The sequence below is a fragment of the Nicotiana tomentosiformis genome, chromosome 9 (genome assembly GCF_000390325.3).
Source record: "Nicotiana tomentosiformis chromosome 9, ASM39032v3, whole genome shotgun sequence".
Lineage (NCBI taxonomy): Eukaryota > Viridiplantae > Streptophyta > Magnoliopsida > Solanales > Solanaceae > Nicotiana > Nicotiana tomentosiformis.
Window position 1 is genome coordinate 35,420,612 of NC_090820.1, and position 12,131 is coordinate 35,432,742.

Here is a 12,131-nt window from a genome sequence, read left to right on the forward strand (position 1 = left end):
TATTGGCGCAGCACCCCTTACTTGGCATCAGTTCTCCGTGGTCTTTTTGGAGAAGTTCGTACCTCAGTCCCGCAGAGAAGAGCTGCGCAGACAGTTTGAGCAGCTTCGCCAGGGTGATATGTCCGTGATGCGGTACGAGATGAGATTTTCTGAGTTGGCTCGTCACGCAGTCTGGTTGGTTCCCACTGATAGGGAAAGGATTAAGAGGTTCATTGATGGCCTCACATATCAGTTGCAGTTACTTATGACTAGGGAGAGAGTATCTGGTGCTACTTTTGATGAGGTAGTGGACATTGCTCGGCAGATAGAGATGGTTCGTAGCCAGGAATGTGGAGAGAGAGAGACTAAGAGGCCTCGTGGTCCGGGTGATTACAACGGTGTTCCTTCAGGGGGCTAGTTTCACTATGGTAGGGGTCATTCTTACAGACACGCTCAGACATGTCGTCCAGCTCATCGTGGTGCATCAGCTAGCCATGGTTCTTACAGTGCTCACTCAGGCCAGTCTTCATTCAGTGCATTACTAGCACAGAGTTCTCATCATGCCTCATCCGCACAGGCTTCTGAAGGTCATTCCTCGGGTTATCAGGAGTAGCAGTTCCGTTAGAGGAGGGGTTGTTTCAAGTGCGGAGAATTTATCATTTCAAGAGAGAGTGTCCTAGGCTGTTGAGTGGGGTTTCACAGTAGATTTCTCGACCGACGGCATCGGCACCAGCAATTACACCATTCGCCCTGCCATTTCGGGGTGGGGGCCAGGAAGTTAGGGGTCGCCCAAGAGGGGAAGGACGATCAGGAGGCGGACAGGCTCAGTTCTATGCTTTTTCTACCAGGCCAGATGTTGTTGCCTCAGACGCAGTGATCACATGTATTGTTTCAGTGTGCCACATGGAGGCTTCTATATTATTTGACCCTGGTTCCACTTATTCATATGTATCATAATATTTTTTCTCATTATCTGGATATGCCATGTGAGTCCTTAGTTTCACCTGTTTGTGTATCTACACCGGTGGATGATATTATTATTGTGGATCGTGTGTATCGATCATGTGTGGTAACTATTGGGGAACTGGAGACTAGAGTTGATCTCTTATTACTCGGTATGGTATATTTCGATGTAATCCTGGGTATGGATTGGTTGTCTCCATGTCATACTATTCTGGACTGTCACGCAAAAATCGTGACGTTGACGATGCCAGGGTTGCCAAAGGTTGAATGGAAGGGTTCTCTAGACCTTGTTCCTAGCAGGGTAATTTCTTATTTGAAGGCCCAACGTATGGTTGGGAAGGGATGATTGTCATATTTGGCCTTTGTGAGAGATGTTGATGCAGATGCTCCTATTATTGATTCGGTACCGTTCGTGCGAGACTTTCCGAATGTATTTCCTGCAGACCTGCCGGGTATGCCACCCGACAGGGATATTGATTTCGGTATTGACTTGGTACAGGGCACTCAACCCATTTCTATTCCTCCGTATCGTATGGCACCAGCTGAGTTAAAAGAATTGAAAGAGCAACTTTAGGAACTCCTTGAAAATGGGGTTTATTAGGCCTAGTGTGTCACCTTGGGGTGCACCGGTTCTGTTTGTGAAAAATAAAGATGGTACTATGCGGATGTGCATTGATTATAGGCAGTTGAACAAAGTTACAATCAAGAATAAATATCCATTGTCGCGTATTGATGATTTATTTGACCAGCTTCAGGGAGCGAGGGTGTTCTCCAAAATTGATTTGAGGTCTGGGTATCACCAATTAAAAATTCGGGATTCAGATATTCTAAAGACGGCATTCAAGACTCGTTATGGCCACTATGAATTTGTTGTGATGTCTTTTGGGCTAACCAATGCCCCAGCAACATTTATGCATTTGATGAATAGTGTATTTCAGCCATATCTTGATTTATTTGTCGTGGTATTCATTGATGATATTCTGGTGTACTTACGTAGCCAGGAGGAGCATGCACAACACTTGGGTATTGTATTACAGAGGCTGAGAGAGAAGAAACTTTATGCCAAATTCTCTAAGTGTGAGTTCTGGCTTAGTTCGGTGGCATTCTTGGGACATATAGTGTCCATTGAAGGTATTAAGGTATATCCGAAGAAAATAGAGGCAGTTCAGAATTGGCCCAGACCATCCTCAGTTACTGAGATTCGGAGTTTTCTCGGCTTGGCCGGTTATTATCATCATTTCATGGAGGGTTTCTCGTCTATTGCATCGCCTATGACTAAATTGACCCAGAAAGATGCTCCGTTCAGGTGGTCGGATGAATGTGAAGAGAGCTTTCAGAAGCTCAAGACAACTTTGACTACAGCTCCAGTATTGGTGTTGCCTACAGGTTCAGAGTCTTATACTGTGTATTGTGACGCGTTGCGGATTGGTCTCGACACAGTACTTATGCAAGACGGTAGGGTGATTGCCTATGCCTCCAGACAGTTAAAGGTACATGAGAAGAATTATTCAGTCCACGATCTTGAGTTACCAGCTATTGTTCATGCCTTGAAAATTTGGCGGCATTACTTGTACGGTGTCCAGTGTGAGGTATATGCCGATCATCAGAGTCTACAACATTTGTTTAAACAGAAGGATCTTAACTTGCGGTAGCGAAAGTGGTTGGAGTTGCTTAAGGATTATGATATCACCATTCTCTATCATCTCGGAAAGGCCAATGTGGTGGCCGATGCCTTGAGTCATAAGGCAGAGAGTTTGGGAAGCTTAGCATACTTACCGGTAGAAGAGGGGCCTTTAGCCTTGGAGGTTCAGGCCTTGACTAATCAGTTTGTTAGATGGGATGTTTCCGAGCCGAATCGAGTTTTGGCCTGTGTGATTTCTCGGTCTTCTTTATATGATCGCATCAGAGAGCGCCAGTATGATGATCTACATCTACTTGTCCTTAAGGATACGGTTCAACACGGTGATGCAAAAGGAGTCACTATTGGATATGACGGTGTATTACGGATGCAGGGCAGGCAATGTGTACCTAATGTAGATGGTTTGCGTGAGTTGATTCTCCAGGAAGCTCACAGTTCGCGGTACTCTATTCATCCAGGCGCCGCGAAGATGTATAAGGATTTGAGACAACACTATTTGTGGAGGCGGATGAAGATAGATATAGTTGGGTTTGTATCTCGGTGTTTAAATTGTCAACGGGTAAAGTACGAGCACCAGAGACCTGGCGGATTGCTACAGAGACTTGAAATTCCTGAGTGGAAGTGGGAGCGTATTACCATGGACTTCGTAGTTGGACTCACACGGACTTTGAGAAAGTTTGATGTTGTTTGGGTGATAGTAGATCGGTTGACCAAATCTGCGCATTTTATTCCAGTCGGTACTAATTATTCTTCGGAGCGGTTGGCTGGGATTTATATTCGCGAGATTGTTTGCCTACACGGTATGGCTGGTGTCCATTATTTCAGATCGGGCTACGCAGTTTACCTCACATTTTTGGAGGGCAGTGCAGCAAGAATTGGGCACACAGGTTTAGTTGAGTACAACATTTTACCCTCAGACGGACGGACAGTCCGAGTGCATTATTCAGATATTGGAGGATATGCTACGTGCTTGTGTCATTGATTTTGGGGGTTCTTGGGATCAATTTCTGCCACTCGCAGAGTTTGCTTACAATAATAGCTACCAGTCAAGTATTCAGATGGCTCCGTATGAAGCTTTATATGAGAGACGGTGTCGGTATCCGGTGGGTTGGTTTGAGCCTGGTGAGGTTAGACTATTTGGTACTGACTTGGTTCAGGATGCTTTAGAGAAGGTCAAAGTAATTCAGGAACGGCTTCGCACGACACAGTCTAAACAGAAGAGTTATGCCGACATGAAGGTTCGTGATGTTGTTCACATGGTTGGGGAGAAGGTTCTGCTCAAGATTTCACCCATGAAGGGTGTGTTGAGGTTCGGGAAAAAGGGCAAGTTGAGCCCTCGGTATATTGGGCCTTTTGAGATACTTAAGAAAATTGGGGAGGTGGCTTATGAACTTGCTTTGCCACCTAGTCTATCAGGTGTTCATCCAGTGTTTCATGTATCCATGCTCTGAAAGTATGTCGGGGATCCGTCTCACATTCTGGATTTCAGTACAGTACAGTTGGACGGTAATTTGACTTATGATGTGGAGCCGGTGGCTATTTTAGATCGGCAGGTTCGAAAGCTGAGGTCAAAGAACATAGCATCAGTGAAGGTGCAGTGGAGAGGCCAGCCAGTCGGAGAAGCTACTTGGGAGATAGAGCAGGAGATGCGGAATAAATATCCACACTTATTTGAGACTCCAGGTATTATTCTAAACCTGTTCGAGGACGAACGTTTGTTTAAGATGGGGGAGAATGTAACGACCCGACCGGTCGTTTTGAATATTATAACTCCATTTTCATATTTACTGCTCAATTTATGCCTTGCTATTGATTTATGACTTATCGGGTTAGTTGATTCGGGTCCGAAAGGAATTCGGAGTGAAAAGAGACACTTAGTCTCATAATTAAAAACAAATTAAGTTAGAAAAATGGACCGGATATGGACCTATATGTAAACAACCTCAGATTCGAATTCTGACAATTTTAATAGCTCCGTATGGTGATTTAGGACTTAGGAGCATGTCCGAAAGAATTTTTGGAGGTCCGTAGAGGAATTAGACTTGAAATGCCGAAAGTTGAATTTTTGGGATGTTTGACCGAGGGGTTGACTTTTTGATATCGGGGTCGAAATTCGATTCTAAAAATTTTAATAGGTATGTTATGTCATTTATGACTTGTGTGCAAAATTTGAGGTCAATCGGACGTGATTTGATAGGCTTCAGCGTTATTTGTAGAAATTAGAAATTTCAAAGTTCAATAGGCTTGAATTGGGCGTAATTCATGGTTTTAGCATTGTTTGAGGTGATTTGAGGATTTGACTAAGTTCGTATGATATTTTAGGACATGTTGGTATATTTGGTTGAGGTCCCGAAGTCCTCGGGTGAGTTTCAGATTGTTAACAGATCAAAAATTAAACTACAACAACTGCTGCAATTTCCTTCTGTTGGAAATTTCTTCTGCCAGAAATCGAGCCCAGAAATCTCTCAGAATAGAGCCCAGAAATCGAGCCCAGATCGAGCCCAGGGTCGAGGGCCACGATCGAAGGCAGGGTCGAAGACATGATCGAAGGCCAGGGTCGAGGGCCTAGAATCGAGGGCCGGGATCGAGGCCTAGGATCAAGGGCCAGGATCAAGGTGCAGGATCGAGGGCCAGGATCAAGGACCTCGATCGAAGGCCAAGATCGAGGCAGAACCGATGTTGTGTGGGCAGAATTATAAAAATAGGGACTTCGTCCCATTCGCTATTTTTGACAAATTGAAGCTTGAGGAGAGGCGATTTTGATATATTTTCAAGGAAACCTTGAGGTAAGTCCCTTGTGATCATTTCTACTCCATAATATTGAATTATCATCGAATAATCCAACTAGATTACATGATTTTGAGGTGTAAATCGGAGATTAGAACTTAGAAATTTAGAAATATGATTTGTAGATTTGAGGGTCGAGTTGAGGTCGGATTTTTGGTAAAATTGGTATGGGTAGACTCGTGGTTGAATGGGCTTTCAGATTTTATAATTTTTGTCGGGTTCCGAGACGTGGGCCCCACGGGCGATTTTTGAGCTAAATTTCGGATTTTTATGAAAAAATAGTATTTTCTTATGGAATTAATTCCAATAAATTTTATTGACTGAAACGAATTATTTGTGACTAGATTCGAGGCATTCAGAGGCCGATTTGCGAGGCAAAGGCATAGCAGAGTAAAGAGTTTCACATTTTGAGGTAAGTAACAATTTTAAATCTGGTCCTGAGGGTATTAAGCCCCGGATTTTGGTATCATGTGACTATTTTGGAGGTAATGCACATGCTAGGTGACGGGCGTGTGGGCGTGCACCGAGAGGATTGTGACTTGGTCCATCCAGGGAAACTGTAAAGTCGAATAATTTGTTGTTAGCTATATGCTCTCTATGTGTTGATAAAAATTTGACTGTAAATCATGTTAGAAATCATGCTTAGGCTATGTGATAGTACTGTTGGGACCCACAGAGATCGCGTACTTGTAGAATTGCCTGCTAAATGCTATATGTACTCAGTCTCAGTTTTTACTTGCACATTTTATCTCAGTCTCTGTTATTATTATTGATACATCATATCATTGTTGTTTGGGCTGATTTCATGATTAATGAGAGCCCGAGAGACTGGAGAGATTTATGACTCAGAGAGGCGAAGGATCTTATTATGAGATATTGATATCATAGCACGTGAGTTGTCTGTGCAGCACGTGAGTTGGCTGTGCTGATCCTTATATTATACTATAGCACGTGAGTTGGCCGTGCAGCACGTGAGTTGGCCCTGCGGATCCTTATATTATACTATAGCACGTGAGTTGGCCGTGCAGCACGTGAGTTGACCGTGCGGATCCAGATATTTATATTATGGCACGTGAGTTGCCCGTGCAGATTATAGCGCTTGAGCTGTAGGAGCCCCTCCGGAGTCTGTACACCCCAGTGAGTGCGGGTACCCATTGAGAGTGAGTGATGAGGGCTGAGAGCCCAGGGAGTGATGAGGGCCGGGATCCCTGTGAGTGATTGTTGTCCTAAGAGGTTGTACTTGATTTTCATTTGTTGTTGCACTTAGTTGCTATCTGTCATTATTGTGAAATCTCTGAAAGATTGTTGATATACGAATTATATGAACAGAAACTGTATAAAAATTGATTTGACATTAAACTGCCAGATTTGATAGCATGTCTATTCTTGCTGGAATTACTGAAAATGAACCATAACTGTGTAGCTCGTTACTATCTTTATTTCCTTATTTATTATTGTCACTTGCTGAGTTGGTTGTACTCATACTACACTTTGCACTTCGTGTGCAGATCTAGGTATTCTCGGACATAGGGGGTGTTGATCCTTTCGAGTGGTTGATTTTCAGGAGATTTTGAGGTAGCTACCATGTTTCGCAGATCTTGTATCTCCTTCTCTATCTCTTTGTTTACTGTATTTGGTCTCAGACCATTATAGACTATATTTTCCAGACTTGTATTCATATTAGATGCTCATGTACTCAGTGACACCAGGTTTTGGGGAGTGTTTGTATTGTATTTAAATATTATATTTTCAACCTTAAAGAGAAGTTTTGGTTTATTGAGATTTTCGGCTTGCCTAGTATCGAGATAGGCGCCATCACAACAGGTTGGGATTTTGAGTCGTGACAACCAAACAAGCTATTAGTACTCCCTTCATTCACTTTAATAAGCTATTAGTACCCCCTTCGTTTACTTTAATTTACTTGTCCACTATACTAAAATACATTTTTATTTTTACTTGTTCACTATGCTAAATCAAGAGAGAGACAATCTTTTTTTACCCTTATCATTAACTACTCATTTTCCAAATAATTTTCCAAGACTTATGAAAATGCTATTATTATGGGTAAAATAATAAAATACATACTTCATTTATTTTTTCTTAAAGGGAGTACAAAGTCAAAAATGGACAATCAAAAGTGAATGGAGGGAGTATATGACTTCTCCTGCATAGCAAATAAAGATTACCTCCATATTAATGGCAACAAAGTTTTTAAGAACATAAATAATATTCAAATTAAAGATGTATCTGTTACAAAATAAAATTAAATAAAAATTAGTAGTTCCAAAGTGATAAATGTTAATCATGTGAAGGGGTTTGGATTCGTTCTATGGTTCTTTATTCAGTTTGTTCTAGTGTTATAGGTAGGGGTATACAAAGAAAACCGATAAGCCGCATCAAACCGATAATCCGAGTCAAATCGGAAAAAAAACCCCGATGTGGTTTGGTATTGAAAAATAAAAATCGACAATAATTGGTTTGGTTTAGTTTTAACTAAACAAAAGTCAAACCGAAACCAAACCAACCCGATAGTACATTTATATAATTTTTAAAAATATTTTATACATATAAATATTTATTGTAATGTAATTTATAAATATTTCTTAAACGTTTTCACAGTTTTATCTTTTAACGTATTATTTCAAGTTTAGATTTAACATTCTTGAATGGTAAATAAATTTTATAGCCCATAAATATAGTAACTCAAACAAAGTTCAAATCAATATTAATGCTAACAAAAGAAATTCAATTCAATACTAGGAATGACAATAGTGTTGGATAATTATTTTAGTTTTACATTGGTTTATAATGAAAATGCATAACTTAGTTTATCTTTTTTTTTAGTGCTAAGTTATGTAATTAATATTAGTACTTATTAGCTATACTTATTTTAGCATGACCTATATAGTATTTTTAGATTATGTTAATTTTTATTATGGCTTATTAATTAGAAATATTTATTTTATGTAATTTTATTATTTTATCTTTGTTATTGAATATTTTAGTATAATGCTATGACTTATCTCATATTATTGTATTAGTTTCTTGGAAAACACATTATATAGTTGTATTTTACTAGGACTTAAGAAATATTTAGAGTACAAATTACATATTTTATGCTATGAAGACTTTACCGGAAAAAATTTCGAAAACCCGAAAAAATCCCAAAAATCCGAGAAAAACCAAGATTGAAAAACCCAACTTTGTTGGTTTGGTTTGGTTTATAAATTTAAAAATCTGACACCATTGGTTTGGCTTGACAATTGAAAAATCCGAACCAACCCGACCTATGTACACTCCTAGTTATAGGAGAAGTGTGTGATTGAGCAAGCGACTTGAAATTCTTATGAGCAATTAATTTCAAGATCCTAAATATTAGAAAAAGTGATATCATAGAATATATAATTATGTTACATAGCTCAAATACATAAAGATTTTATATAAAGTAAAATCTTATTTGATATTAAAGTTCTAAATTTAGGATTGTACATAATTCAAATAAGAAATTTAATAATTAAACGTCGATTCAAAGTCCTAAATAAATGGAAAACAATTAAATAAAAATATTTTCTAATGTTAAATCTATGTTAAAATGATAAAAAGTAGAACAATATTTTGAGTTAAAAATTCACACAAGTATTATTAAGTAATATCTCTAAGTTTTAAGATAAAAGGCGAACCAAAAAAAAAAAGCTGTTGAAAATGATATAATCCCCCGTCTTAATTTATGGGATATATTTTGATTAAGAAGAAAAGAAAAGACTTTTGATATTTATTGTCTTTAAACATGCCATAATATTTGTGTGGCTATAAAAAAAATTATAATTTGTGAATTTAAATATTTCATAATTTTTGTGTTGCTATAAAAGTTTTTTATTAAAAGTAAAATAAATAAAATTTAAAATTAAATTATTTTAAAATATAAAAATATTGCATTCTTTTTCTGAACGGACTAGAAGCACCTCATCTTAAAAATTGAAGTTCCATTCCCTCCGATCCCTCTTATAGAAAAAAATGACCAAAGGAATAAAGGCAAAGTCCTTTGCTTTGTAAAATAATTGGGAAATACATAGGAACCATCCTAAAGTATGACCTTTTATTTTCAAAGAGACACTGGAACTTTGCAAAAATCCTAGTACACAAGCATTATCCGGGAATGATTATTCAGGAACTGGAAGATGGTTGGCGTGACACGCCTAAATTCTCCACAATCATTCCACAAGGCTTCAGGCATCTGGAGCAACCTTTGAAGGCGCTCGGCCTTGTTTACCCTTTCAGCTAAGTATCCCGCTTTTTCCTTGAAGGGAGCCGAGATTTGAACTAGTTGAAAGTGGAATTAATAGAACCCTCCACATCCAAAACAAGTTTCACGAACCAATCCTGTTTTGACACGTTATTTTCCTTTTTGCATATATAGGTCCAAAAAAATTGTTCTTCTGCTATTCATTTGGAAGATAATATTGAGGCTTTTTACTTGGAAAATAATGGTGATAGGACTCTTAGCTAGCATTTAATAACGGAACTGTTTGTGTGTGTGTGTGTTGGACATTTGTGAACTGAAAAAATTCTGCCATAACCGTGAAGCTTATAAAAATGCCAAGAATTTGGGAAGAAGATGGATTAAGGGAAAGAAGGAAGAACAAGGGAAAAACTAAATAGTAAAAGATTGAGAAAATAAGAATGGAATAAAAAAGGGCTATTAATCTTCCTTTCTTCCAATCCACCCTCATTTCATGCATCTCACGTAAACATAAAAGGGTTATTAATTTCATTTTCAACTAGTTCAAGGGGTACTAGGACCTTTGCAAAGTTTCCGTGTCTATATTTGAAAAAACGTCATAGTTAGGAGGGTTTTTATGTATTTTTCCTAGAAATATTTGATGAAATATGACATACAACATCATTTATCATTTATGCAACTAACGGATGTCAACGGCATTACAAATTATAGTTGTACTCAATTAAAGAAATTGCAATGACTAAAAATAGAAATTTTATACTTGTCAGTATCATATGTTTTAGTCGCTTGCCTAATTATTTTCCACATTGCTTTACCTACTGCGTTGTAATTTGTAGGTGACCCTATAGTATTATTATTTTTATAGTTTCAATACACGGAACTAAACTCAAACTAAAAAGGTTTGTACTCTATTATGAAGCCCTCCTTGCCAAGGCATCAACGAATTTAATCGTTTTAGTAACACAAATATCTTATTATAAGATTCGAGAAATAAACGAACTTGAAGTATTCATGGACATTGTGTAGTTCTTGAAACCAAGGTTCGTATTTATGGAAAATGTAATGGACATGACCAAGGTTTGAGGAAACTATGTGCAAACTTGACCAAGCCTTCCACGTTTTTTTTGGTCAAGAGGGGAAACCCGCAGCCGCTACAATCAGCTTCTGCCCTTCGGGTGAGCACTGAGTAAATCTCCCTGTGCCCCCTGTGTAATAGCCTGCAAACCATACAGGGAAGGTAAACCGCACTAGACAAGCCCTGTGCGACAGGTTCAACGCAGAAGGCATTGAGGGGAAATCGATCCCAGGTCATCCGTATGGATGACCGCCCTCCAAACCAACTGGGCAACCCCGAAGGGTTGTCTGCCACGTTTTTCATCACCACAATTAATCTTGATTTCTTTTCGAATCTAGTAATAGAATATTTTGTGTTACTAAAATGATTAAATTAGCGTATGCCTTGGCAAGGAGGGACCCACATAAAGCATAGAGCATTGGCAGTATAAAAAAAATTTATACTATAAGATCATCTACAAAGTTGCATATAAAGCAATGTGAAAAATGACAAAGCGTAGATCATCTACGTACTAACAAATGTGGTAGCAAGTGTATTTTTCTTCATTTTTGGTATTCTCATTGCGATACTGCAATTTCTTTGAGTACAATGTCACTAAAAATAATAACAAAACAAAAGAAAATTGTTCACTTTTTCACACATGGAAGAATAATGGGCATAGAGTAAAACCAACTTTGATGATCTTTATTTGATACTGTTTACTAATCGAACAAGTGAAGAATGTCGACTTTAATCAAGTAAGAAATTTTCACTAACATATACCCCTCCATACACAGCATTAACTAAATCTTGTCAAACCAACAAAAGTTTTAAGTACGAACAAAGGTTTACCTATGATGAACCAATACAATATTCTAAAATAACACCATATAATTGTTCTAGGATTGAAAATTTACCATATATTGCTCTCTCTAAGTACTCTGAATCCCAAGCTTCACGACACATCAGACATTGAGAAAAAGAGAAGAAGAAACTTTAGATGTATATATATTACTTAATTTATTTCCTAAAGATGTAAAACATAAAATTATAGAAAAGAGTAAAGGAGTGTACTTCAATCGAGATCCAAAGAAAAATTAGGTTTAATAAACTGAAGAAGAATACACCATCTTTTCGGCGATGAAGGACACATGACATACACACTACCCTCTCCGGACCCCATTTATGAAAATACACTACACTAGATATATAGTTGTTGGTATCTTAAAGAGTTTGTGGGGGAATAGGGTTTTAAAAGAAAGAATCAATTCTAATTGATTTTAAAGTTGATTTTAATGTCCAAAATATTATGTAAGATCCCAAATATACAATATTTATCCAATATGAAAGAATTATCTAGTTATGAGGGGGTATAAAACTCGGACAAGGGTGATTTTACAGTCAAGCAAGGATATGCTCTCTTGTGCTCCAACAAAGAACTGATTGATAACTGGCCATGGAAGCTAATC